The following is a 27,740-nucleotide window of genomic DNA, read 5'->3' on the forward strand; positions in this document are numbered from 1 at the left end:
ATCAGAACAGAGACATCAGATTGCAGGGTCACAGCCCCAGTTATACACAGGAGCCTCAGAAATTCATCCAGGATACCCTGCTGCTGGTTAGCTGAAGGTGCCATGAGAACATCTGTCCTCACAACATTTTATCACTTGTCTTCTTGGTTTCAGTCTTGTAATACTATTTCTGCTGTAATTTACAGTAATGGCCTCTAAAGCATTGTAGCTTCCATTCGCTTTACTGTGATGTTTTGAGCAGTTATTTTAAAATAATGTAATTTTTTTAAAAATGGGGGCACGTAAGATAAAGCTTACCTCTCCAAAATCAGGTGCAGAACCATCCCTCAGCTTCTTCCAGCTGTGCCTCAGCTTCACAGAGTCTTTCCCAGCATGGTAGGATGATTCGGGTGGATAATTTTAGTGGTTTGGCCCTCCAGATAGAGGGAAAGTCCTTCTACTTCCAGGATAAATAAAGTCCAACACAGTAAATCTTTGTCCCTCAGCAAAGCACAGCCTTCATCTCTCAGCACTGGGCTCCACTGAGCCACCTCTGCCCGCTACAGGCTAAGCCATTCAGAAGTAATTTGTCCCTCAGTGCATGACTCCAGGTTCTTCACTACAGTCCTCTGTTCAGGGTCCCAAACTTCAGCCCCAGCTGGCAGGGATTTACAACAGTGTTTTGCCCCTCATTCACTAGTGACAATCAGCTCACTTCCTCCAGGTAGGACAGCTGGTGTATAAGGGAGCCCATGCCCTGGCTCTGGCTCACATGCTCTGGCCCCAAGGTGAAAACTGATGAAACAGCCATCCACACCCACCTCCAGATTTCCATTCCCTCCACTTTTTGCCAGGACTAATTCCTACATTGCCTTGCCAGCCAGCAGGCAGACATGCATCCCAGGCCTCACATCTGGCCTTCCAAGTTCCCTCTCAGCAGGGAACAACACCAGGCCTAGCCCAGACACCAGCCTCTGTAGAGTTTCCTGTCCTCCCAGGTGGTCTGTCCAGCTCCCTCACTGCAAGAAATCACCAACAATCCTTGCCCAGCCACTAGAAAACCACCATCACTGTTATCTCCTTCTGCTACTAAGCCTGCCAGGATCTGTCTTTTATCATGTTTACCTCATCCCAGCAGGCTTTGCTGCTAGCCCTTAGTCATGTGATCTGGAGGGAATGGGGGAAATCAGCACAGGTCTAAGCTGGGAATTGAACCTCCTAAAGGTACAGCTTACCCTCTGACAGGGTGGTGAGTACTAGTAAGTGCACAGCACTGCAATCATTTATATAGTGGTAAAGAAATGCTAGCTGAGATTTGAACTTCAAAAATCACAGGAACGTAGGACTGGAAGGGACCTTGTTAGGTCATCTAGTCCAATTCCCTGCACTGAGGTGGGACTAACTATGATCTAGACAATCCCTGACAGGTGTTTGGCTAACCTGTTCTTAAAAAACACCAATGAAGCAGATTCCACAACTTCTCAAGGTAATTTGTTCCAGTGCTTAACTACCCTGACAGGAAGTTTTTCCTAATGTCTAACCTAAATCTTCCTTGCTGTAACTTAAGCCAATTAGTTCTTATCCTGTTCTCAGTGGTTAAGAGAAGCAATTTATCACCCTCCTCTTTATAGCAACCTTTTACATGCTGGAAGACTGTTATGTCTCCCTCAGTCTTCTTTTCTTCAGACTAAACAAACCCATTTTTTTCAATCTTTCCTCATAGGTCATGTTTTCTAGACCTTTAAGCATTTTTGTTGCTCTTCTCTGGACTTTCTCCAATTTGTCCACATCTTTCCTGGAGTGTGGTGCTCAGAAGTGGACACGATGCTCCAGTTGAGGCCTAATAAGTACTGAATAGAGTAGAAGAATTATTTCTTGTGTCTTGCTTACAACACTCCTGCTAATGTTTCAGTTCAGGTTTGGATCAGTTCATATTTGGAAAAAGCAATAAAGCTGAGGTCCTGACCAACTCATTAAAGAGGTCACCAGATTTCTGCAAGAAGAGGGATGTCAGCCCCAGTATTCTGGCTAAATTCCACTTTCAGTAATTAGAGTCTCCCACCTTAAAATTAACTTTGTAGATTTAGTTGGATGTAGTTTCTTTTTTTACTCCCTGTCCTACATTGCTGTGCATTGTTGAATAGTTGGTGCCAGAGTTTAAGTATGTAGTTGCGTGTGCAGTTGCACACCTGGTTGTGTATGCTTAATTTGCAACAATTGAGTGAATGGAGATTTCAGCCATTTGCATTCATCTCTGTGGTAATTTTATGTGAGAATTATATGTGGAATTGCACGTGCTTTTCAACAGGCACAATTGCATACCTAAGCTTCTGAAAATCTGGCCCTTGCTGTTGTTCGTCTTCATTGTCGATGCATTCAGTGATGGTGGCAATAATTCCTCTTTTTATGGTTAGTAGTGTGTTTGGGATACTTTTTAGTAAAAGACACTAGGTAAATGGGAGTCACTGTTATTCCATGAGAATTGGTTTTCTTGCCACTAGTAAAGGAAATCTTACAATCCCTTTGCTGACTTAGGACCAGGATTGTTCTTGAGATGTTCACCTGCCAAGTTTTCTGATAAGTGCTAAGGTCCCAAATCTGCAAGGAGGGCAGTGGGGCTAATCACATGGTTAAACACATGTGTAAGTGTTTGTAGGATTGGGGCCGCACCTTGGAAATCTGGAGCTAACACTAGTCGCACAGTCCTTTTCTTTTATATTCTCAGACAAAATGATTGTGGGCTGCATTATCTTTCACCCACTTCTAGATCGGCCTACTGTGTGCTTCCTCATTTTCCTTTAGATCCAGAGCTTGTATGATTAGGGTTACTTTGATGAGGTCTTTGTCATTTTTGCATCTGGATTCCACATTTAGGAGTTCAGTACTTTGTGGTCTAGGGGGATAGAGTGTCAGTTGTATTCTGGTTATGAACTGCTTAACTATTTGTTCACCATGTTTCCCAGTGCCTGTCTTATGGTGCACTATGGATTGGCTTACTCCTAGGTAGACCAGCTTTTCCAGAGCTGGAAGCTGCTTTTTATTTTTTAAATTGTAGTTTTGTGAGTATAAAGAGTGAAAATCCCAGATACCATTTCAGCAGATAATGAATACAATAGGAAGAGTGTTTCCAGTGCTCTTATACAAACTGCTGTTGCACCAAGCAACACCTCACCTGTTCACAGTAGTCTTCTTTAGCGTGGTGTTTATGAATCCAATAAGTGAAGCAAGAAGACAAGAGGGAAGACCTGGGTTCTGGTCTTGACTCTTTCACTGATGCACTGTATGGGCAAGACCCATTGCCTCCCTGTGCTTCAGTTTCCCCTCTGTAAAATGAAGGTAACAATACTTTCCCATTTCACAAGGACGTTGGGAGACTATGCTATTTAATTAATATTTTAAAGCCCTTTGGGTTTATCTGACAAAAGATGCTATTGTAAGTGCAAAAGTATTAGTACAGTACTGTGTGTAGTAATTGGACACGATTGTTGTGAGTATGAAATTGCTGACAATCAATCATGTAGCACAAAAAGCACTGTAAGCCGTTTAAGAAGGAAAGACTAACATCCAATAAGCCAGGAGCCTGGTGAGAAATAACGACATCCAGCTGGTGAGTAATTAGCCAGGAGGCCAAGCATCAAGTGTCTCTAGGCACTGGTGCTGGAACTAGGAGTGTTGGAGGTGCTGCTGCACCCCCGGGCTTGAACTGGTTTCCATCATATGCAGGGTTTACAGTTTGGTCCAATGGCTCTCAGCACCGCCACTCTACACATTGTTCCAGCGCCCCGTCTGTAGGTCCTGATTAGTACAGTTATCTCACAGTGATAACCTCACTCCCTGGAATATGTCACATAAACAGTGGCATTTGGAAGGAAAAATTCAGACATGCTCAAACATTCCAAACCATGTGGCTGCAGTCCAATAATCCCACTGGTCCTCAATAGCCAATGAGGATACTTTCTCTGTTATTTAAATTGTTAAATTGCTTTCTCCAGATATTTGAAATGTGTCACAGTCTGTAACCTGGCAAGCTCAGTCATGAGTGCTTCCCAACTGTAGAGATGGCCAAGGAGTGATGGCTCGTCTCATTTTTATTAGTTTTATTGAAAAGGGAGCTGGTACAGTGGTGATGGTCAGTCAACATTTGCCAGCAGTTATCATGCTGTGGGTGTCAGAGCCACTGCAATAACTGGTATTCTAAGGATGGGGGAATATATGCTATTTTAGAGACCGCTGGGTAAGTAAGCATTAGTGAATGATAGCTTTTTAAATGGTGACAACAATAGACTTGATCTTCATTTACCGTAGGGTCTTTTTACGCTGCCAAAATGGTGTAAAGGGGCCAATGCATAAATGATAAGAAACTTTATGCTCATTCAAATTGGTGCAACCCCATAGTACGGAGAATGGCCATGCTGACTGAGTGGGTGACATTTCCTCGTTGAATGCGTCTTTTCCAGGCAATGGTTGTAGGGGTGGTATCTATATCATGGCATGTATAAATATTAAACAAATATGGAAATTTCACCTTTGCTACCTTTGGGCTTGTAGTGGGGCCAGTCCTTATTAGTTTAGCGACCACCTGTATGATAGAATTCTAATGCTGCTTTGTGCCCGAGACACAATGAACCAAATTCAGCCCTGAACTAAACAGACGTATAAACAGGTGGTGTCCAAATCCCACTCCTAACACAAAACACAAATGGATATTGTCCAAACTTCTCCTTTCCTCCCTTTTTCAGGATCTGCCTTTATTCTTAATTCAAGTAACAAACCCTAACGCAGGAAACAAACATAAACCTTAGCTTCCAAACTCCATTTGGAGCTGCTTATCCTGAGGTCTTCTTGAACTGTCTTTTGACTCTCTCTTGCCTCAGAGAGACACTTAGCCTTTTACGTTCTTGAGTGGAGCTCATGAGACATAGAGAGGGGTACAGCTATTCTGCTATTATACCCCAATTAAAGTTCCTTCAGCCTGTATCAAGATCAGCTTCCATTGAAAACCCTGGGAATAGCTCTCACTTATGCCAGGGTAGAATTTAGCCCACACATTTCTAGCAATATATGTTTTATCTGGAGCTTAGTGAAATGTGGCTTTTTTGGGGAGTGGCAAATTACAGCTGGCCGACATTTTTTCCTTAAGACATTTGTTTCCATGAAAAATGGTTTTCTGACCAAAATGAACTTGTTCAATTTTGTCAACATTTTCTGATTTTTTTAAATGAAAAAAATGGAATTTGAAAATGTTTCAGTAAAAATGTTCAGTTTTCTGTAAAAATGTATTTGTTTGTTTTTTCAATGTTTTTAACCAAAAATAGTTGTCAAAAATTAAAGAATTTTAGGTTTGGGGTGTTTTTTTTTTAATCAAAAATTTAAGAGAAATTTTGGAAAAAATACCCAATTGTTGCTTTTCCAAAATTTCCTGCTGAAATCAAATTTATGTTTTTTCTACCAGCTTGCCATAGAATTACACCATTAAGATCCACCACTGCTGCAAGCTTCAGGCACTTGGTTTGAACAAAAGAAAATGATAGCAAAAGTAGTAAGGTGGAGAAGTGGGTTGGGGGCCAGGGCCTGTGGGTACATTAGTAGGGAGGCTATTTTTACACATTTTACCAAAAATGTTACCTCATGTTTGGTTCAATTTGGGGATGGGAGAAAGCTCCAGCTGGGTCTTAAACTGATTTGAATGACTTGGCCTGATTTATCCATTTATAGAAACCATCAGGTGTGTCTAGGGCAAAGAAATTGAAAATGGAGGGTATGTAAGCTGAGAAGCCAGTTATTGCTGTAAGATGCAACTTGGACTGTGATTTACTCAAAGTGCCTGAAGCCCTGCACAAGACGTACTGAGTATCCGGAAAATTTAAGAACAAGGAGATCTAACATACTGTTAAATAGGCTCCCAGGGACTAGATGACCTAACAGGACTTTTCCATCTCTCCTTTCCATCGTTCTGTGATACTGATCTAGAATGGACCTACATGATCTGCACAAAGAAAAGGAGTACTTGTGGCACCTTAGAGACTAACCAATTTATTTGAGCATGAGCTTTCGTGAGCTACAGCTCACTTCATCGGATGCATGCCGTGGAACCACGGCATGCATCCGATGAAGTGAGCTGTAGCTCACGAAAGCTCATGCTCAAATAAATTGGTTAGTCTCTAAGGTGCCACAAGTACTCCTTTTCCTTTTCTTTTTGCGAATACAGACTAACACGGCTGTTACTCTGAAATGATCTGCACAGTTTCCTATTACCCCAGAATGTTACTAAATTCCCATTTGTCCAAAAATCTTGACAATGCTTTGAAACTTGTCTTGTTTTCTCTAATTCCATCCAGGAAACATTCATATTAGTACCAGCAGATACTGCCCACACACACATCCAAAAAATTAGAGGGTACTGCAAAAACGAGTGTTTCTAGCGGTCAGATTAGCTGCGGATGGAAGTAATTCAAGATGCATTAAAATCTAACAGACTGTGATTGTCTAGGGGCATTATCTTGCAATATAGCACTTCACTTTAGTTCTTCAGAGATATTTCTTGGAATCTTTTCAATCGCTCTTCTGTTTAAAATATGTGCCAACTTTCAGACATTTCTATCCCATGTCAAAAGAGAATGAGCTAAAAGTTCGTCAATAGCCTGTGGCAATGTCTTGATGGAGAAAGCTGAAGTCATTTCTTAAAGCCATTACTTATTAATTATCATTATTGTGTAAATGTTCAGAGAGTGCAAGAGAGCAAAGATCTGCTCTTAATTATTATGAACCTGGGTTTCTAACTGGCCAACAGTTAAATCTACTAAGTTGCCCCATTGCTTTAAACATACAGAAGCCTGGCTTCCTCCAGTCTTGTCAAAGTTCTAGTAAGTATTACTGTGCCCTCTTAACTCACCACCAGCTTTCCTAGTTAGTTGGTCAGTTACATTTTCTATTTAAAAATAAGTTCTTTCTCCCCCTCCTGCAATCTGGTTATAATTACTGGTTACTGCCACCCGCAGACTGATAAACTTATAACAGCTGCACTGCAGGAAATCACCTCCAATTCAACCCTGATGTTGTATGGATGTCTTTAGTTAACGTAAATAGGCTTTTAACATTCATTTTTGTTTTTGTGCAAAACACCTATCATTAATTTTGACTTGAGAGATCAAACAGTTAACAATGTGTTGATCCTCACTTACTTTCAAGTGATGTATTGTATCATTTCTGAGAGTTATGAGGGGTTGATACTTTCTTTTACTAATGCATCAAAGTTGATAAGTGAGCGGGGTAAACCGCGTCCTGGGAAAGGAAGCTATTAACAGCTATACTCTGAAGGTTCTGAGGGCCATATTGCATCATAGCTCTTGGGTTTATTGAACGTGAACTTTTTTTTTTTAACCAAAGGAAATGAGTTTCTATAATCCTCTGCTTTGAGCTACATCCTCAGTGGGGTAATGAAAAATGACCTACGCCATTAGATAGCACACTGCTTTACACAACATCGATCTTCACAAGACTGAATGCAATTTAATTTGCGCTTTTTCTTTTCCTTAATGGTGAACTGCAGGCATCCACAACGAATTTATTTATCACAAATCTACAAGGCACTAGGACAGAATGGGGAAAAGCTCTAGTTTAACTCAGCACAGTAAGAAAGCAATCCCAGAGAAAATGACCTACATTGAAATCAGGGAGTGCAGAACATTTTTATAAGGAAGATCTTGAAAGGGTGGTTTCATACATACATTGCAAGCAAGGCAAATGGGTTCCAAGAACAAGGCATCTGCTTCCTTAAAAACTTTTTTTTTGGGGTGGGGGTGGGGGATTTGTATGTGAATTGGGCATGTTGAGTGATTTATGGCACCATTAAACATACACTAAATCAATCTCAATCTCTATTAGGGGGGCAAAAAAGCAATGTACTTTTAAAAAGGCCCCCAAGCTAAATTTCTGAACCCAAGGTCTGACATTGCAAGGCAAATGCCCTTGGTACTTTGGGGGATGTAATGTGAACTCAGTCAATTTGGATATGATAGTTTTTAACGTTCCATGAATCTAGCAAAATGTGTATCCAATTAACTACCACGAACGGACCTTATTTATAAAATAATACTTATGCGGTCAGGCTGCACTTTTCCCAATCATGTCTGCACTCAGTTCAGGTTGCAGATTGCTTGTGTGTGTCTGAGATTAAATAAAGACAAACATCAGTTTTACACTAGCCTGTATTGGCACATTAGAGGGTTTAGGCGGTAGGATTGTGAAAATTAAATACTTCTATTTTGCTTGGTGGACCTATCATATTCTGACACAGGAGCTTGTCCTTTAATTAAGGTTGCTCGCTAAGTGCAGACACAAGTGATGGAAAGTATGCACTGGTAAGTCATAATTTCTTAATGCTGCTTTGGGTCTGAAGAACATTGTAAAAATTGTCTGATGTATTTAAAGGAAATATGCACAATTTATACATGGTAATAACCATCCCAACTGCTTTCTCTTTCTTTTGCTAGTTCATTTTTAAGCCCTGTACTGGGAGGTCCTTCTCGAGTGCAGCCAGAAAGAAGTTTTATGAGCTGCAGGCCTGCATGTTAGATGCATTGCCTATGCAAAATGAGGATGAAATTCACAAGGAAAGAGGCCAACTGCATTTTATTAACCGAGCTGTTTTCTTCTTGTCATGGTAAGCATTGGAAACTCCGTAGCAAGAAAATTGTAAAACTACAGTTTGTTACAGTACATTCTCCCAGCTATGTGTGTGTGACTGACATTGACAACTTCTGTTAACACCAAGGGACAGGTGTGGGGGCAGCCTGAGAGCTGGTGGAGAAATAAGAACATTTCTGCAGAATGTTTTGCAAACTCAAGTTTTGCAAACTTTTTGCAAACCCATCCCACCACATTTGGTAACTGCCTTTTTCATTTTCCAAATATTCTGCAGAATAATTTTAAAAAAAAACACAAATATTTCAATTTCAAAAATCAAATAAAAATCAGAATCATTGTTCTGATTTCAAAACAAATCTGAAATCTGCCAATTTCATAATTGAAAAAAAATCAATTTTCAAACAGAAGTGGAAATGCTACCACAACCATTTAAAAAAATCCTGTCCCCACTGATGTCACCCTCTAGTGGCAGTGATGGGAAAGGAAGGAGAGAGGGGAAATAGATTATATTAGAAAGCACAGATAGAATAGATAGGCTAGCTGAAATGAGCCAAGGGTCAGATGGCATTAGCCCAGTGAATACCTAAAACATGGGAGGAGTTTTGCCTTTATGAATATTCATTAAACCCCACCAATTGGAGGAGGGGACACCCCAGAGTTCTAAGCCCCCTGACTCATGTAGTAGAATGTTCATATTCAAAGAGACATGGAAAGAAACAGACATTAAATGCAGGAGGAGTGTGTGACTCTTCCTGAGTAAGACCACTTTCTCACCAAAAGGAAACCATGGGAACACCCTGCAGGAGAGCCTTGCACAGAAAATGGCCAATTCACCTCCCATCCAGTCATGTGTGGTAGGTGTTTGGGATGGAGAGGCTTTGTATGGAATAGTGGCAAGTTCATGACACTTTGGGACAGAAAGCACAGTTTTGATTCCCTCCAGTGCATGGTTGGGGTCCAAGCAGAGGAACCGGATTTTGGGGACAAGTGAGGGTAAAGGAGAAGGAAGAAGTCTGAGGTTGAATGCATTTGAATTCTGCATTCTCCTTCCCCACTCAGGAAAATTTGGCCTCTGAGGGGCAGGGCTGGGATTCTTCATTCAGGGCAGAACATGGAGTGAGTCCTGAAGTCCAGGAGAATGGGAATCCCAAGAGGGGCACAGTGGGGAATGGTGTTCCACTGGGGGACTGGCATGTGTAGAGGGATAAAGGCCAGCCATGAAGGAGCTCTCAGCTACTCCAGTCCCAGCATCTCCTAGCAAGAGGTGCTGTAGGGAACGGTGCAGAAGAGCCAGCCACGGAAGAGCTAGTTGTGCCAGTCTCTCTCAGTAAGGAGATACTATAGGGGAAAGTACAGCAGTGTTGGCTCTGATGTGCTTCATTTCCAGCCACGCCCAGTAACAAGTGGTACAAGGGCACTCACTACCTGTGGAGGAGCTTGTACTTATTACAGTCCCAGTTTCTTCTAGTAGGAACCACTCTAAGGGACTATGAATGAATGATTCCTCCACAGGGATGGCTCATTGGGAACACTGTGGCAGAAGAACCTGGAACTGAGTTCCTATGATTCTTTTATGAAAGTACAATGGCTGTGCAATACCTGTGAGCCAGAGCAGAAACTCCACTTCCCCTCAAGGTGGGATGTGTACTATCAGGCATGAGGACAATGGAAGAAATTTGAGGAGGTATGACAGCATGAGGCTCCGGGGAATCCTCAGACTGGTTTTGTTTTGTGGGGTTGTGTTTTTTTTTTTTTTAAAAGGGGGGGTGTTACATGCAGGGGAGGATTGAATGCATGCAACTCTCAGTTTGAGAGACTTGGCAGGAACTTAGGGAGGTTGCAGAGAAAGGAGTTTCAGCAGTTAAGGCAAGAGGAGAAAGAACCTGGTGGAGGATTGGAGCAGGGGTAGACTCAAGACAGTGAAAGTGGGGACAGTGGATTTGCTGATAAGGAAGATACAGGAGCAGAATTAAGGTTGATGGCAAGGTTACAGGCTGTGGATACAATTGGGAGCTCCAAGCAGGAGCAGAAGGGATGGGTATAGTTGTGCATCTCCCACTAAACAATGCCCGTGAACAAGCTTAGGGTTCTCACTGGGGCGCACTGTGTGCTGGGGAAGGAGGAACAGTACTGGGCTCAGAATTGAATTAATACAAAAACTGAATTCTCTCTCACACTGAGAAAAAGGGGTTTTCCTCTCAGGCCAGGTTGTTGTCCCACTGGACAACAGTACATGCATGGCTACATGTGAGGGGTGCAGTTGGCTTTCCTCTATAAAAAATCCTCACTGGGTGTCTCTCTCTGGTCTCAGCCAATCTCCCACCAAATCCAGACTGCCTTTGAGACAGGTGAGAGAGCTTTCTGTACCAACACCAGGGAAAACACTTCACAGTGCATCCCAGATATCTGAAGCAATGAAGAGACAGGGAAGAGGTATCCTCTCCAGTGTCAGCCTGCCTTCCACTCACCTGTTTTCATGGCCCCACCTCTTATGTAAATGACTCAATGGTGACAGTTCGACCAACAGAATCTAATCAGCATCTGGAGAGAATCACTGTGCTCCCTCATTCTCTCCTTAGGATGCTGCTGAGGGACACAGACAAATCTCTGCCCTCACATGGCAGGATCCTGTTGAGGGGCACTGCAGCCCATACCCTGCTGACTGGATCCAGGTGGTGGGACCCACCTATGCAGAACGTGAGGTGGTACCATCAGAAGCTGCATACCATGGTATCCAGGCCCTCTTTCACGTCACGATGCTGGAGGATGACGTGCTGCTGACGACGACTTACAGGATCCACAATGAGTATTTGTGGGGAAAAATACAGCAGGTCAGCAAATGAGCAGGCCTTCTAGCAGTGGGGCAGGAGGCCAGCCTGGGAGCCTGAGGAGAAGTGGGTAAAAGTTATGGGCTAAAATTTTTGCAAGTTTGTGTCAAATGGTTCGTGTCAAACTCTTTACCTCTGAAAAAATCAATGTTTCCATCTTTCAATTTGAAACACCTACCTGTTCATTGCTATATTTCCTATAATTTTATTTTCAAAAATTTACATTTTTTCCAAAACGTTCCTAAACAAAACATTTAGTTTAACCCAAAATGATTTCTTTTTTACTCTTTGATATTCCAAAAATTGCATTTTCAGTCTGACCCAAAATTTATTTTTTTCTGACATTCTGAAATTGCCAAAGACCCAAAAAATACTGTGAGGGGAAGTCTTGGTGTCAATACACTGAAGTGGAATCCTGGCCCACAGGCAATAGAATGAGTCTCTAACTCTACTCAGAGCCTGATCTTGCAGCTAAATTCTCACTGATTTCAGGAGGAGGATCTGTGGGCTTGGGCCGATGGTCTGAATCCAAGCACAGGGGATAGGATTCTGGACATGACGACACAGGGGTGTGAAACATGCTGTGCTCAGTTATTGGGAACTTGACTCCTGGTTTTTATGGCCCTCTGGTATAGCTGGGAGTGTGAATTCCATTACTACTATCCTGGCCTGTAGATCACGCTGCACTGAGAGACTTGGTATATGAATCCTATAGCTAGTGCCCTAGTGGCAGACCCATTCTCATGCGTCAGCATCATGCTTGGGTGATAAGAGGAAGCTTTGCTGAGACACATGTTGAGGAACAAGTGCTATCAGAGACCATAGCCTGGGCATCCCTCCAGCATGGCTCTGTGGGCCTCAGAAGGCTGTCCTTGTCCAGCCAGAGTTCTGGCAGGAACGCTATGGAGAAGCCATGTTTTTTAGGAAATGTGTTGTGATAAGTGTTCTCACTGTAATGAAAAGGGCTAGAAAATTTCCCCTGTTAAAATAGAAGCTGAGATTAATAAAGAGTTCTGTCCACCCCACACAACATACATAGAGTATTACTCACTGTGTGTTGGTGGGAGATTCCTTGTGCATAGTGATGGCTGGATCCTTGGGTGCTAGAACAGAGCTATTAGCGCACATTGGTGGGTGAGGTCCTTGTTTCCTCTCTAAGGGCTGGAGTTCTCAGTCCAAACTCCTTGGAAATTAAAGGTGGCTCCTGCACAAACTGAAGTGAATAGCAGAATTTTAATCCAATTTGGTGGGAGCTAGTTGGGACCCTAGGATGTTGCTTTCAATGCATTAAGTAAGGGGAAGATGGAAAGGGGCAGTTATGGGTCTAGGCCTCAACTTCCCTGTAGCACCTCAGCAAAACCCATCTAAAGGAGTACAGATGGTCTGAAAACGGATTTCCTGTTGTCAAGGTTCCTTCCCCACTCTGAACTCTAGGGTACAGATATGGGGACCTGCATGAAAACCCCCTAAGATTATTTTTACCAGCTTAGGTTAAAAACTTCCCCAAGGTACAAACTATTTTACCTTTTGCCCTTGGACTTTATTGCTGCCACCACCAAGCGTCTAACAAATATATAACAGGGAAAGAGCCCGCTTGGAAACGTCTTTCCCCCCCAAAAATCCTCCCAAACCCTACACCCCCTTTCCTGGGGAAGGCTTGATAAAAATCCTCACCATGAACACAGACCCAAACCCTTGGATCGTAAGAACAATGAAAAAGCAATCAGGTTCTTAAAAGAAGAATTTTAACGGAAGAAAAAGTAAAAGAATCACATCTGTAAAATCAGGATGGTAAATACCTTACAGGGTAATCAGATTCAAAACAGAGAATCCCTCTAGGCAAAACCTTAAGTTACAAAAAAGACACAAAAACAGGAATATACATTCCATTCAGCACAGCTTTTTATCAGCCATTTAAACAAAACAGAATCTAATGCATATCTAGCTAGGTTACTTACTAAGTTCTAAGACTCTATTCCTTTTCTGTTCCTGGCAAAAAGCATCACACAGCCTTTGTTTCTTCCCCCCCTCCCCCAGCTTTGAAAATATCTTGTCTCCTCATTGGTCATTTTGGTCAGGTGCCAGCGAGGTTATCCTAGCTTCTTAACCCTTTACAGGTGAAAGGGTTTTTCCTCTGGCCAGGAGGGATTTTAAAGGTGTTTACCCTTCCCTTTATATTTATGACATCTGTGGTACAAAAAGTCTTGAGATTTTTTGGGGAAAAAAAATCTCAAAATGGGAAAATCTCAAATTCAAAATTGTTTGCAAAATGAAATAAACCATTAATTTGTTTTGAATCAAAATGTTTTGTTTTTGATCATTTAAATTTTTTTTTAATCCAATAAACTTCAAAAGCAAAAGTCATTTTGAAACAAAACATTGAAACTTGTCATTCGGAAACTGGCAAAGTGGGACCCCTGTCCATTTTCCAAACATTTTTTTCCCCAAATTTCTTTTTCTAAACAAAATTTCATCGGACTCCAAATGGTTTTGTGAGAAAATGCCAGTGCTATTGAATTGGCGCTTTCCAGTGGCATACTGTTTGGATGCCAATTTCCCAACCAGCTCTACAAAGGAATTTAGAGCTATGGCTGTTTCTCCTTTGCCCTCACTTCAGACAGAAAATGATGTCCCGAGGACTCCCAGAGGAGGAGGAGAAACAGCAGCTGTAGCAGTGTCTCTTCTATGCTTCCTCAGCCGAAGTCTGCTGGATGAACTTTGACCCACACCTCTTGGATCAGCAGGGCTCTGAGTTTTGCCAGGGGAGCTATTTCTCAGTGGATGCCACTGATTCTCACACCTTCACAGCTAGAAGCAAGGGTGGAGCGCGCTACATGTTTCTGGCTAATGTCTTGGTGGGTGAGTCAGCGTGTGGGAAGGAACACTACCATCAGGTAGGCCCCAGAACAGGCTCCTGGCAGGCCACGCTACGACTCATGCCACAACGGGAAACCCTGTTCGCAACCCAAAAGCCATCTGAGCATCTACATGACCTTCCACAGTATCAGTGCTATCCATATTTCCTGGTCTACTACAGAATGCTCTCAGATCCCGCAAGATGGCTGACGGCACTGGAGGAGTGACCATGTCATACATAAGAGGAACCCCGTCCAGTTCTTAGCAGCTTTGCTGATCAAAGGTCCTGCCCCCAGGGAGGGTCTGCTTTCTGTCTTTCCACTCTTCACACCACTGTAGATACTCCTGACATCCCACGCATATGCACCAAGTGTGTGCGTCCCCTGTTCTGTTGCATGCAAAAACCATCCCAGCTCATTCTCAGAGAGTCCCATCCTCCACCTTCCTTCACCTCCCTTCTTACAGTTGTTGCTTCCATTGGCATCATGGGTGGACACCTGTAGAATTCCGCAAGGGTGGGCCCCCAAACCCAGGTAGATGCTGTTCCCTTAGACAGTCAGAAGGGGGCACTGTTCAGTAAGTAGTGTCATCCATCCCTCTTTCCTGATCTTCTCATGGGTTTTAAGAAACGTGGTGAAATTTCCATTTGTGGCCCCAAATACTACTCTTATTCTTCCCTCCTCATCTCTACATCCTTTCTCACTCTGCATAAGATATGTTTATGCATAGGTCTTTGACATGGATGTTATTAGAGCTCCTGTTTGTTACATTGATTATTGAGTCAAATTTTACAGATCCATTTACTGCTGTTCTTTGTTGTTACCTCTTTTGCTATGCTTACTTTGGTTCAAATTCATTTGCAGTCATTGTTATTGTTCTGATCCTTGCTCATCTGGACAATTTTCTGGCCTTTAATATAATTATGAAATGGGCTGAAAGAATGTGTGTCTTTTTATCCAGGACCAGTTAATTTGATCCTCCATTAAATCTACTCAAATACTTGCACACAAATAATTTCCATTAAAAACAACAGCTCACGTGATTCACTATCCTGGTGCAAGGGACATATTTCCAATCTCCAATCTGTGCTAGCCTCCTGATTCATCTTCCTGTCTAAAACCGACCCTCACCCCCATCTTGCTTTCCCTTGTCACAATGCCACTAGAGACCAGACCTGCATTGCATATGGGCCAATTTACCTCTAATCTCCAAACTGCCCCTGCCTGGCCTATGTCAGAAACCAGCCCTGTGTCTCAACCTCTGCCTCTCCTGCCTCCTCTCTGTCATAACAAACCCTAAACCCTATCATGAGATTTCAGTTCATCAATGTTCTATGCATGAGGACATTATACAATTTACCCTTTTAAAAATAGAGGCTCCTTCTCTAAAGTTCCCACCTGGGCAGGATTCTCACTTGGCAGATTTGCGTTCCCCAGTGTGTGTGAGACAGAACTACACAAACTCTAAGGTTTTTGATCCCTAATGACACTGGTGGTAGCTGGCTGGGAAAGAAAGAGACACTTTGTGCACTTGCTTTATTTCTGTATATTCTAGTAGTCTGTAAACCTAACAGGAAAAGTTGAGGAGAAACATAAACACCTTTTGGGTCACAGTAAGGGGAGCTCCTTGGATTTGGCTGTGTCATTAAAATCTTTAGGGAGTCCCACTCAGATAGCTCTGTAAAAACAAATACAATATTTACTCTGACCTGAACCTTCATGAAAACTGTCCATAAAAGGCCATTTTGTAGAGGGAAAAAACTTGATTTCAGTTGGGAGAGAGAGAGAGAGAGAGAGACTATTATACCTTCCATGGGCAGAGGAACTAGAAGTGTGTGTAAACTCTGAACCTATCCTATTTGCCAGTGGCTAACTGCTATTATGTATATTGAAGCAGATAATGTAGCTAGCTACCTATGGTTTTTCAAACTGCTGCTTTCCACAACCCAACAAGCTTCAGAAATGAAAATGGACCTGGCCAACTCTCCTTCAGTGTGGCACTGAACTGGAACTCTGAGCCATTGGACCTTCTTCCATCCTGATTCTATCCATCACCTCCTAATCTTCTAGTCTAGAATCTAGGTCAACTCTCTCTATGGACCTGATTCTGCCACCTTTGCTCACATTCATTAGCATTTTACTTTAGATGTCATCTCACTGAAATCAATCAGTGGGAATGTCTGTGTAGTAAAGGACTACCCCGTGTAAGGATTGCAGATTCTGGCCCTGTATTTCTGTGCAACACCAGAGAATGAAGGGATGCATGTAATGGACTCCTTAGGGTTACATTGTGCAGCCCTTTCTCACACTCAGTGGAAATGCTTGTGTGAGATAATGCCCATCAGCCTGAGCGAAGGCTGCACACTTTGCTCCATAGCAAGTCCCCTCAATTGAACAAGCATTAAAGATAACAGAAGAGGAGATGCTTATTTGAAGACTGTTTTTTGTTAAGGAGGGGCTGAATCTGAAACTCTGGGTTCATTCACCCAAGCTTTGGTGAGATTCTGAGTTAGATCTGATCTACTTTTCTTGCTTTTGCTCATCTCTGGTTTTGGTCACTTCCCCGCATTGCTCCACCTCAAAGTAGCCCAGTCTAGAGTATCCAAAATTTGCCATTGACAATCCCATGTTTTCACTCCAGCATACATTTTTCTTGTTTTCTCTTTTGTAGCTGAGAAATAACAGCCTTCCACTCCCCACCAACAAAATAAGAAATCCACCTGGGAGGTAGAATGCTCTTTCTAATTTTATTGACAGTGCTGGTGATATATAGGGTAATTTTATCTTAACAACCTGTAACAAAGGATAAGACAGTAGTTGACTTACATTCCAGACAGTAGGAGATGTTTACTCATTCTCCCAGCAGACTCTCTCATCATTCATCTCGACTTTATTAGGATGCCAGGAAACAGTAAACCTATAATTTAAGAAATGTATCACACAGGGAAGCTTTTTTTGTTTGGTAAATAAAAGGTAGCTGGAGATCTGAGATAAATTCTCTCTCTCTTTATTTTCCAGATAACTTTTTTCCCCCCTCCATGGTGAATTAAAAACTCCCCAAGGTGTGAAATAACAGGCAGATGCAGATGGACACCTCCACTGAGGCCAGAAGGTGCTCTGCTAATATGTGAATTTGGCAAACCACATTACTCTTTCTTTAGTGTGTTTCAGTTCATACTGATCTGGCACCTGGTTAAACTCGCTGTAGATCCATCACAGTTCATTTCTGGCTACTGTCATGCTGCTCTGTAGGTTACACTGAACATAACGAGGTGCCATGTCACAAACATGTTTGCTTTCCTTGCCGTGGTAAAAGAATGTCCATTGTGACTGCAGAGACCTCTGGTTTTACTCTTTTTAACAATCGCTAATGAAGGACACCTGATCTAGTTTTTCCCTACCTCTCTTTTTCCCCCTGAGATGAGTGAAGTAAAAAGAAAAAAAAGTGATTTATCAATATTTTTGTTGGTGGTTTGGTCTAAATACAGGTCTTTACCCAACCAAAGCCCAAGTTAGGAAACTGGCAGGACCTAGAATCAAACTTAACCTATATAAAATGGAGCACGTTGCAGCCATCCTCGTCTTAAAACAGAGCTGCCACTCATTAAAAGTACAGTTCCTAGCCTCCAGTACTTCGTCTGGAGCAAAGCAAAGAGCACTGGACCACTGTATGCTGGCAGGGATAGTTTGTGTGGGCTGCACCTCCATATTAAAGAGGAGGGTGGCCATGGGCCATGGTTTAAAAATCAACAAGCAGCATTAGACTCAGGCATGCTGCCTCTCATTTAAGGCAAGGGATCAGCCTTTTGTAGAGTTTTATTTCCAATATGGTGCAATTATTTCCACTATTCCTGCAAATCACTTAGATGTGCCAGTCCTGTCTTTTGACTGTTAACCTATCCCCTCTGCACAAGGGATCATTTTGTGGCTGGCCTCATGCAAGGAGGGTAGAAAGCTCCTTGCATTCTTCCAAACCTTTTGAGCACCCAGTCAGGAAAAGCTCGTAAAGCAGCAATGATATAAAGGCATTTTCCCACATTGCATGAATACTGCCTTCACTTTTTACCTACAACCTAAATAGACACAGCACTTTTGTTTAGCACACAGCTAAGCAAACTGGTCATGGGCATTGGGCCAAATTGAAAACTGAATTTTGATTTGAGGTTGTTCATTTTCTGTGAACATTCCAGTGCTTGAGCTTTGCTGCTACAAGTACTGGTGAAAAGTTGAATTTTGATCTTGAATTCTCGAATATTCCCTGGCAGCAAATATCGAATTGTTCATTTCAGTGTTTCTCAGCCTTGTTAGGTTGGCGATCTCTTATTCAAAGAGAAAAATGTTCATAAGTCCCTACCTTACCTTTATGATCAAAGTAAAAAATGTCTCCGATAACAATTTCGGAGTAACAGCCGTGTTGGTCTGTATTCGCAAAAAGAAAAGGAGTACTTGTGGCACCTTAGAGACTAACCAATATATTTGAGCATAAGCTTTCGTGAGTACAGCTCACTTCTGTAGCTCACGAAAGCTTATGCTCAAATAAATTGGTTAGTCTCTAAGGTGCCACAAGTACTCCTCTTCTTTTTTCTGATAACGATACCCGTACACAATTTGTATGTGTGTTTCGAGACATTAACAGAGAATACCCTGGAAGGGTTAGATGGCCTGGGGAGTGAGATTTTCTTCGCTTTACCTTATAACATTTTCAGTGCCACACAGCCCTCTGGGGGGGTCACAGCCTGACAGCTGAGACACACTGGACTATTAGGTTTGTAAAACCAAGAATCATTTGCCGATGAAAATCACGATTCCATTTCAAATAATGGGTACGTCTGAAAATTTCACAATCTGTTTGTGACTGTTTCTCCCTCTCCCCTTCCATCCCTTGTTCCCAGACGCATTTTCCCTTGGTTGGAAATGGTTGATCTTGGAACTGCAGCAAGCTCTACCTCCTCTGGGTGCTGCCTGCTGAAGCCTGTTCGCAGAGCGGCATGTCATTTCAAACAGTGTAGCGTTGTCTGATATTGTTTCCTCTCCTACGCCTGAAGCATCTTGATCAACAAGTAGCTCTTTCTTCTGCCCCTCCCACAGGGCAGTATAATTAACAACATGACATTAATCTACAGCAGGATGGAACAGAATTTTGGTGACTGACAGTGGAGAAGGCCCAATATTGTTTCTCTTGTTTACACACAAGCAGAGACCTTGGTAACTGGATTTTGAGACAGAATTGTACCTGCAGTTATCGTGATTGTATATGCTAACTAGGGAGTTCTGCACACAAGTGTGTCTATTTAGATAATCGCACATGGAACTACTGGATTTGTACATACAGTTGTATTGCCATTGTTTTTGAGTAGTTTGCATCTAGATTCAACTACTGATCTGAGTGTAAATACTTATTAACCAAAGCTCAACAATCCCGAGAGGTAGGTGTTATATTGCACAATTTCACTGATGTGGGTGCTGAGGGACAAGTTGTTAGACGAAGTAGGCCAACTCTCCATTGAAGTCAATAGAACTATGGCCACTTAGACCAGTGGCCAATTAGATCCAGCAAATTTGAAGAGCACCTTTTCAAAAGGCTGGCCTTCCTAATTTGCACTCACAAATCTGAGTAGGTACAACTCCACCTGCCTGAATGTGCGTGCAAATCTGACGGGCAAAAGGACACACACTCAGATACATATGCAGATCATTTATTTATTGCAGATGCAAAAGTGCAGATGCAAATTGCGCCACACTAAAAAGTAGATTGCAGTGGAGATGTTTAAGTACCTAACATCCACTGGGATTTTATACTATTTTTGTCTTTCAAAATCTCCTTCCCCATTTACAGCACCAACAGTACAAATGCAGTGTCATGTATGAATCCCACCAAATAGGCAATGTTACTATGGTTTAGTTTTTTAACTAAATGTCTGAATTGTGCGGAAGAAATTGTTATTCAACTGCCTGTCACTATTTTGTCCCTACAAGTTCTACATTTCTGTGAACTTCAGGTATCTTCAGACTAACAACAACATGACCTGGTGGGTTAGTACATGACCGCTGGTGTAAGCGGAACTGGGTTCCACTCCTGTCTCTGTCACAGATTTGTAGTGTGACCTTGGACAATTCAGTTAACTCCTCTGTCCCCAAGTCTGAATGCCAATAAAGAAATTAATAATAAATACCTTCCTTATAGGGATGCTGCGATGCTTTCTTGCAGTTTGAGGTCCTCAGATGAAAAGTAGCTATAAGAAAGAAAAGCAGCATTAATAACTGTCACTGATATAGCACTTGAATCATACCAGAGAGATAAGAATTATCCCCATTTTAACAATGGGAGAGTGAGGCATAGAGCAGTGAAGTGATTTGCCCAAGGCTGAGGAAATGAGTGTAAGAATGGGGATTTAAATTCAGTTAAGCCCATGTTCAGACCATCATCTCTTTCTGCAAAATTTCCTGCTTAATTTTCACTCTCCTGAAGTTCAGAATAATTTGGATAGAAACTTCAGAGGTGGATGTGAGCTCCTGGCTGCCTATCTGAATTGAAGCTCCAAACCTGGGGAGGTTGAACCACTCCTAAACTCCCCAATGCCCAAATGGAGTCTAAGAGAAAGAACCTACTTCAATAGACAAAAGGGAATTCTAGGGTTTGTTTATTTGTCCTTCCTCAGGGTTCATATCCTTCTTTCCCTTTGTTTTTAGATGTGTCATGTAGTCCAGAACAACAACAAACTATGCACAGCTGAAGCGCAAAGCTTTAAGAGAACAAAAGCAAATTGAAAGTGGCAAGCATATTTAGAGCTTCTGCTTCCCTAGCAAGCTTCACTTAAGCCTTTATACTCCTGTTTACAGAGCTCTGCATGAATGCCTGGCTTTGATTTGAGGGCAAACTGCTCCATAAACCCACAAATATCTGAATTTAACCTTCACCTTTCCTCTTTAACTTTCACTCCTGCCTTTCCCTTCATGCATGGTGACATTCTCACAGCCCTATAATAAAATATGTGCTTCGGAGAGTGAACTGGAATTTGAATGTGGACCCCAGAGGAGCGATTTGTGATGTTACCATAACATTGGGTCCTCTTGTATATAATGCATGGGCTAAACAATGCTTTCCGAAATCGGATCCCCACATCATATATAACCCCCAGATCTGTGCACACCCAGTTATTGGGTAGCTTTGGATCAAGCTGAATCTGAGTGTCACAGCTGGGACCAGCTCTGTAATGATCTGAACCACATGACTAAATTCCAACAACCGAGTTTGGATCCAGAACTGAACTTTCCATCTTGGACTGTTTATATGACTAAGACTCCCTCATGCTTTCAGTTTCTAACCTCAGGCATCTCCTTCCCTGACAACTATCCCTTCTCCTTTAACAAACACTGTCCCTAGTATGGTTCTGGAAGGATTTCCCTGACCAACTATGACAAGGATTTCTTTCCTCTAAGAATCATGTAATAAAGTCATGCTATAGACTGGGTTTTTCTAGAGCCTCATTTGGCCATCACGGTTCTCAGAAAAAGTCCCATACACAGAACTCTTTTTGGGGGAGGGGAATAGGGAATGATAACTGGACTCCAAGAAACACACTTTTCAACATTAAAGGCCAGATTCTCAATCCCAGCTCCACCCCTGCCTTGGCTACAATGGAGCTATGTTGATTTATACTAGCCAAGGAAATGGCCCGTCAATTCTAACTCTCTGCTATGATTCTACAAGGCCCGAGTCCTATCCAGTCCCTGCCATTCCACAATTGACCTTTTTCCTCTAGGAGGGATACAGTCTGTTTGAACTGACCTCCTGCCATAGACTGCCAGTGGGTCAACCAATAAAGGACTTCCAGTGCCATCACCCTGGGGATTCCTCTCCCCATCAAACATCCATGTTGTCCCCTCAAGCTAATGTACAGCAGGCACAGCCTGCTAGGAACCAGCCATTGGCTTTGGATCTTCATCAAAGGAACATTTCTGCTTGAAGTTTCGCTTCCATCTCCCCACCCTGAAAACTTCAGCCAGGAGTGTGGCTTTCTCTGGTATGCATCTGACAGCTGCCACGGCAGCTGCATGGGCTGCCCGGGCTTACCATACTCTAACATTTGGCCAAGTGGTTTTGACGCTTCACGCCGTAAGGCAGCGCTCCCAAAGAGCGTGGTTTGTCATCCTCCAAGCAGTCATTAAAACTAAGGTTAAACTTGAGGTCATATTGAGCCACAAACCTTTGAAGACCTCCTTTGCATGTTAGAGACAAGCAAATCAAAGGGCCAATGATATGAAATGTATAGTAGGACAAATTCATACTTGCTGTAACTCCACCTATTCCAGTGGAGTTAAAGCAGAGATGAATTTGGTCTGCTGTCCGATTATTAAATATGGGCAAAATCCTCTCACCTAATTTTGGACCTAGCTGAACACAGAAGCTCAAAAAATTGGCTCAAGCTTTGGGGGAAAATGGAGAGAAAAAAAAAATCTAATGACAAACTAGATACAGACCCTGTCACTTGTACTAGCCTACTATGCAGAGACTCTTTGATCCTAGTATTGGCCCTTTGGCTAAAACAACATTTTTTTAAACTGCATCATCCTTAGCAAAAAAGAAGCTTTAAATTACAGGAGAAGAGAGAGTTGTGAGCTCAGAGTAGTGAGACCTGCAAACCCAGGAGAGATTTCTCAAGGTTCCACAAAGCTTCAAACTTCACAAGGTTTGCCCAACCCCTTCTTATGACAAGCTTCTATTTTCTATGGTACCTTGCAGAACAATTTCATATGAAGTATTTGATCTGGTTAGAGCTTATGGTAACCACTAATTAGAGATGGGGCAAAACCAGAACTGAGGCCCTCCTCCTAGCCCCCAACTTTAGAGATAGTTGCATTGTAATTAAGATGTTAATATTTCTGTCTCAATTAAAAGTTATTGGTCTTGATAGTGTTTGCTTACATAGTAGAGAAGATAGGTTTCAGAGTCGCAGCCGTGTTAGTCTGTATCCACAAAAAGAAAAGGAATACTTGTGGCACCTTAGAGACTAACAAATTTATTTGAGCACAAGCTTTTCGTGATGCATCTGATAAGTGAGCTGTAGCTAGAGTAGAGTAGAGAAGACTAATTCCCTCCAGTGCAGGGTGAAATTCTATGGTATGTGTGATGTGGGTCAGGTTAGATGATCTAGTAGTTCCTCCAAGCTGCCTATGAATCCAAACTCTGTGGCTTAGACCTGCCTCCATAATATGTGCTGGGAATGCTGCATTTTGGGTCCAACTCTAGGTGTTGTGCACGTCAGTGCTGTTGATTATTTTAGATATGGTTAACTCCCTTTACCTTTCTTTTACCAAAGCTAAATTTACACACCACTCCTTCTATTGCCCATCCATTACCAATATAATTAGTTTAAATGACCACTAACAAGGCGCTGCTCTCAACCATAACCACTAACTCTGCTTGCTCATTTCTGAAGCTTTCCTTCTTTCCATAGGTCTACCTTGTTACTGAGCATACATTGACATCATACATATCCCTCCTTTCTAGCAACAGCCATCAGTCTTGTCTTCTTTCTACACTCAGCAATCTCTGGCCTCATGATGATAGCTACCCCATTCATTTCTTTTCCCTTTAGACTGAAAAATTTTAAATCCATCTTTCAAGATTTTACTTTTGCCTCCAGACCACCTGCAGACCTGGCATACAGATTTTCCTTTTAGCTATTGCCTCAACCACCTCTCCTGACCTACCTGTAAGTAAACCTACACTCCAGGTTACAATTCCCAAGTCTTTACCAATTTGTTGCTATTGCCCAAAAGGAATGCAGTAGTATGTTCTAAATGGCTCAAGTGTAAAAAAATCCATGCTACACAAAGAATTTGGGAGCTAAGTATGGTATTGGAGCTGTCCCACTTTGCTGCCCCTATAGCAGTTTTCATTTGGCGTTTACCCTTTCCTATGTCAGTTCCCATCGAAAGCTTCCATGGTTCATCCACCTGAATTTGAGAGCCATTTCCTGCTCTCAGGAAGCTGCCCTGTTAACCATTGGCACTTTTTGGGGTCAACCACTCATACTGGCAAACACTCAGCCCCCAGATTTGTATTTGCTTCTGTCAGTCAGTGTTACCACCCTCTACCATGTGAGCATTACGGTTGGGATTTTCCCTTTATGGGAGCTGAGGCAATAGTGGCATTACTATAGAAAGGAAAGGAGTACCATAGGGGCAATACTTGCAATGAGACAAAAGTTTTAATGAGGATGATAAATGGAGGGTGTAACTGCTATGTAGTATTTACCAATTTTGAGAAAGCAAATGACGTAATTCTGTGGGAATTTGTGTTTGGCGTATTGAGATGGATGGAAGGGGGACTGTAGGAAATGGAGATGATAAAGGAGTTGTGTTGACAGTCAAGAGCTAAGGTGGCAACAACACATGGCATTTTGAGGTGACCATGAGATTGAGACAATGTGGTGTGCTGAGTCCACTTCTTTTCATCCTAGTTATGGCTTAGTTTGTAGAAGAACCAAGCCTGTGGAGACACAGGGAAAACTAATGGATGCTGATGGTCTGGCCCTTTTGGCTGACAGCAAAGAGGAATTGCTGGTATCCAAGTGGGCATCTGTGTCTGAAGATCATGGTTGAAGGTAAACACAAAAAACCCTGAAGTTATGCAAGTAGATCAGGTGATAGAAGAGCTATTGATTAAAATACCAGGAAAGAAGCTGAATCAGAAGAAATGTGTGTGTATTTGGGAAATACGCCTAGTGCTATCAGAGAGAAATCTGGAGAACTAGAAAGAATTACTCAATGTGCATGGGTGACAGTGAAAAAGGTGACCAGAGTACCATGGGATTGGCAATTAAGTAACATACTGAAAGGAAAAGGGTATATTTTGTATGTTTGTCTCTGCCTGCTCTGTGGTTTGGAAACAATGGGCCATATGGATAGGAAGGAAAAGTAGATACAGGTAAGTAGAAAATAATATACTGAGGAGAATGGCAGGCAAGTGATGGTGGACAGATTGTGCATGGAAGAAATAACGGGGAAGACGAACTTGGGACTTTCAGTGATAGGCTGGAGAGCACACATTTGAAGTGGGCTGGACCTATGATAAGAGTGGGAGAAGAACAAACAGCAGAGAAAGCATGGGAGGAAGAAGACAACAAGAAAGGACGTGGAATTCCCAGGATACAATGGAAAGACTCCGTTAAGAGAAGTCTGAAGAGAAAAGCATTGAAACACCAAGAGCTACAAACCCATGCCATGACCTGGAAGTCATGGCAAAGAATTAGGGGCACCTCCAACTCAACGTAAACAGGAACAGAAGTTGAGAAGTGAAGTGAATGGTTAACTCCTATGTACACCAGATGAAGCCCATTCCAGTTACCCAAAGTCATTCCCAGTTTATGTCTATTTGGAGGCCAATGTAAAATGAGTTGGTCAATTTCAGTTTGGTTCTCTGCATCCACATCACAAAAGCTAAACTATAAGTTGTCCCCCAGTAGGGAATCTCAGCAGAAAGGAATTCAGTCTCCGTGGCCTCTCTCACCACTACAGATAAGGACTGAGGCATATTGTCAAGACTCTATACAGGGCAGCTTGCTCCACTGCAGTCCAGTTTTGTGGATAGACTGCCTTCTCCAGAGCAGTCACTCTGTTACCTTTCACCAGCACCACGCTTCCTGAAGAATCTCATGCATTTCTTTGAATATCATCAGCTTGCACACAACTGCGGACAGCTTACCCTGGTAAACAGTGCTGTCCAGCCACTGAGCGTCTTAACACTTCCACCACAAACCCTAATTATAAGGGGATTACTGCTGCGCTGGAAGAGTGGCTGTTTTTCTAAATTAAACAGTATTATTATCTATCTTCTCTGATGGATGTGTGTGCAGAGTGCTGAGTGTGGGCATTTTCTCACGTGGAAGCCACATTTACTTTTTCTCTTATCTACCCACAAAGCTAATATTCCATTAGGACAATGGGCCAAGACCAGATCATCAGGCTGCACCTGTCATTGATATTCTACGTTAGGATTACAAAGTGAAGTCTTTATTATTCACAGAGCTCACGATAACCAGCATTGCATTGGGTACACTGCAGAGCTTTGAAACAACTGGGGAAAATGGAGTTTCACTATAAACTTGACTCAGGAGGCTGGGTGCTTATGCGCACAGTTAAGTCCCGCTGAGGTCAATGCTTAACATCAAGCATATGCTCAAGTGCTTTTCAGAATCAGAGTTACATGTCATGGACCTGGTTTTCTAATTGACCTGTGATTTGTGTGCCTGGATATAAATTGCAGGTGCATTTCATAGCACTTGGGCGGCTAAGTACCCAACTTTGCCCACAAAGTAGACACTAAGACATCTGAAGGATATAAAAAGGCACCCACAATAATTTACAGGTGAAGAGATGCAGGAGTAAAATCACAGGCCGTTTCTGAAAACCAGGCTACCCCACCATGTGGGGTTTTCCATATTTATAGTATTGGATCCAGTTTTACAAACCTTCTATAGCGGTTACTTACATGAGGCCTTGTGTACACTGGCAAGTTTCTGTGCAGTAAAGCAGCTTTCTGCGTTGTAACTCCCGAGGTGTACACACTGCCAAGCCACTTAGTGCACAGAAACCATGCAGTTGCAGAGCTGTAAAAAAAAAAAAAACCCCATAAGAGGCATAGAGCTTTCTGTGCAAGGGCACCAGGCAATCCCCGGCTTGGAGCAGTGCCGAGCTGCTGAACCTCATCAGCATTTGGGGAGAGGAGGCTGTCCCGTCCCAGCTGTGCTCCAGCCATAGAAATTATGATACCTATGTTTCTTGCTCCATTAAGGGTAACTTTCCTGCACCACTTTGCTGTCACGGGCGGGGGGGTGGGGGTGGGGGAGATCATTGCTGCACACAGGTGAGCCACATAAGGGCCAGGGCATAAGCGGCAGTCTTGGAGAAGACCCTCCCTTGATTCCCTGCTCACTCTCAGCAGCGAGATATCTTCCATAATGACACAACCTGTGGAAAATGTCAGGACAGTAATGATTTATAAGCTCTCCCCGCCCCCTAAAGTACTGGCTCTCCCCAAGAGCCATGTGCCCAGTGTATAGTATGATCCTGGAACACTGATTTCCCCTGCCCCTGAGGTTACTCACCATTTTGGGGGTCTTGTGGCTCATGTGTGCTTGCCTGGGGTCAAACAGTTACTGACAGGTATGTGAATTCTGGCTGTGTTTTAAATCACTGAATCAGTGGTCTGTGTGTTGCAAACAATACTGCTTCTGTAAAATGTTGCGTTTTGGCTTCACAGATATGACCTTGGGATCCCAGCCTCCCGCATTGTTAACGCCAGCTGAACAGCAGCACAGAATTAGAAAGGACAAGGTTGGATATGATCCCTGGACATTCACAAATATTTAACCATCCTGGGACCCCACCTCCTCCTGGGACCCTCCCTTCCCCCATCCCCCACAGT

At 42.7% G+C, this 27,740-nt stretch overlaps 1 long non-coding RNA gene across 1 annotated transcript; it reads right to left on the reverse strand.

The window, feature by feature from the left end:
- Window positions 1-9,033: 9,033 nt before the first annotated feature.
- LOC311530058 lies at window positions 9,034-27,460 on the reverse strand. The gene is made up of 6 exons (XR_014713922.1): window positions 27,421-27,460; window positions 26,805-26,922; window positions 20,482-20,541; window positions 17,135-17,225; window positions 12,505-12,666; window positions 9,034-11,509 (listed from the first exon to the last, which is right to left on the reverse strand). It is a non-coding gene; the product is annotated as an uncharacterized lncRNA (long non-coding RNA).
- Between the last annotated feature and the right edge of the window lie 280 nt (window positions 27,461-27,740).

The sequence above is a fragment of the Lepidochelys olivacea genome (genome assembly GCF_965140295.1).
Source record: "Lepidochelys olivacea isolate rLepOli2 genome assembly, chromosome: 13".
Lineage (NCBI taxonomy): Eukaryota > Metazoa > Chordata > Testudines > Cheloniidae > Lepidochelys > Lepidochelys olivacea.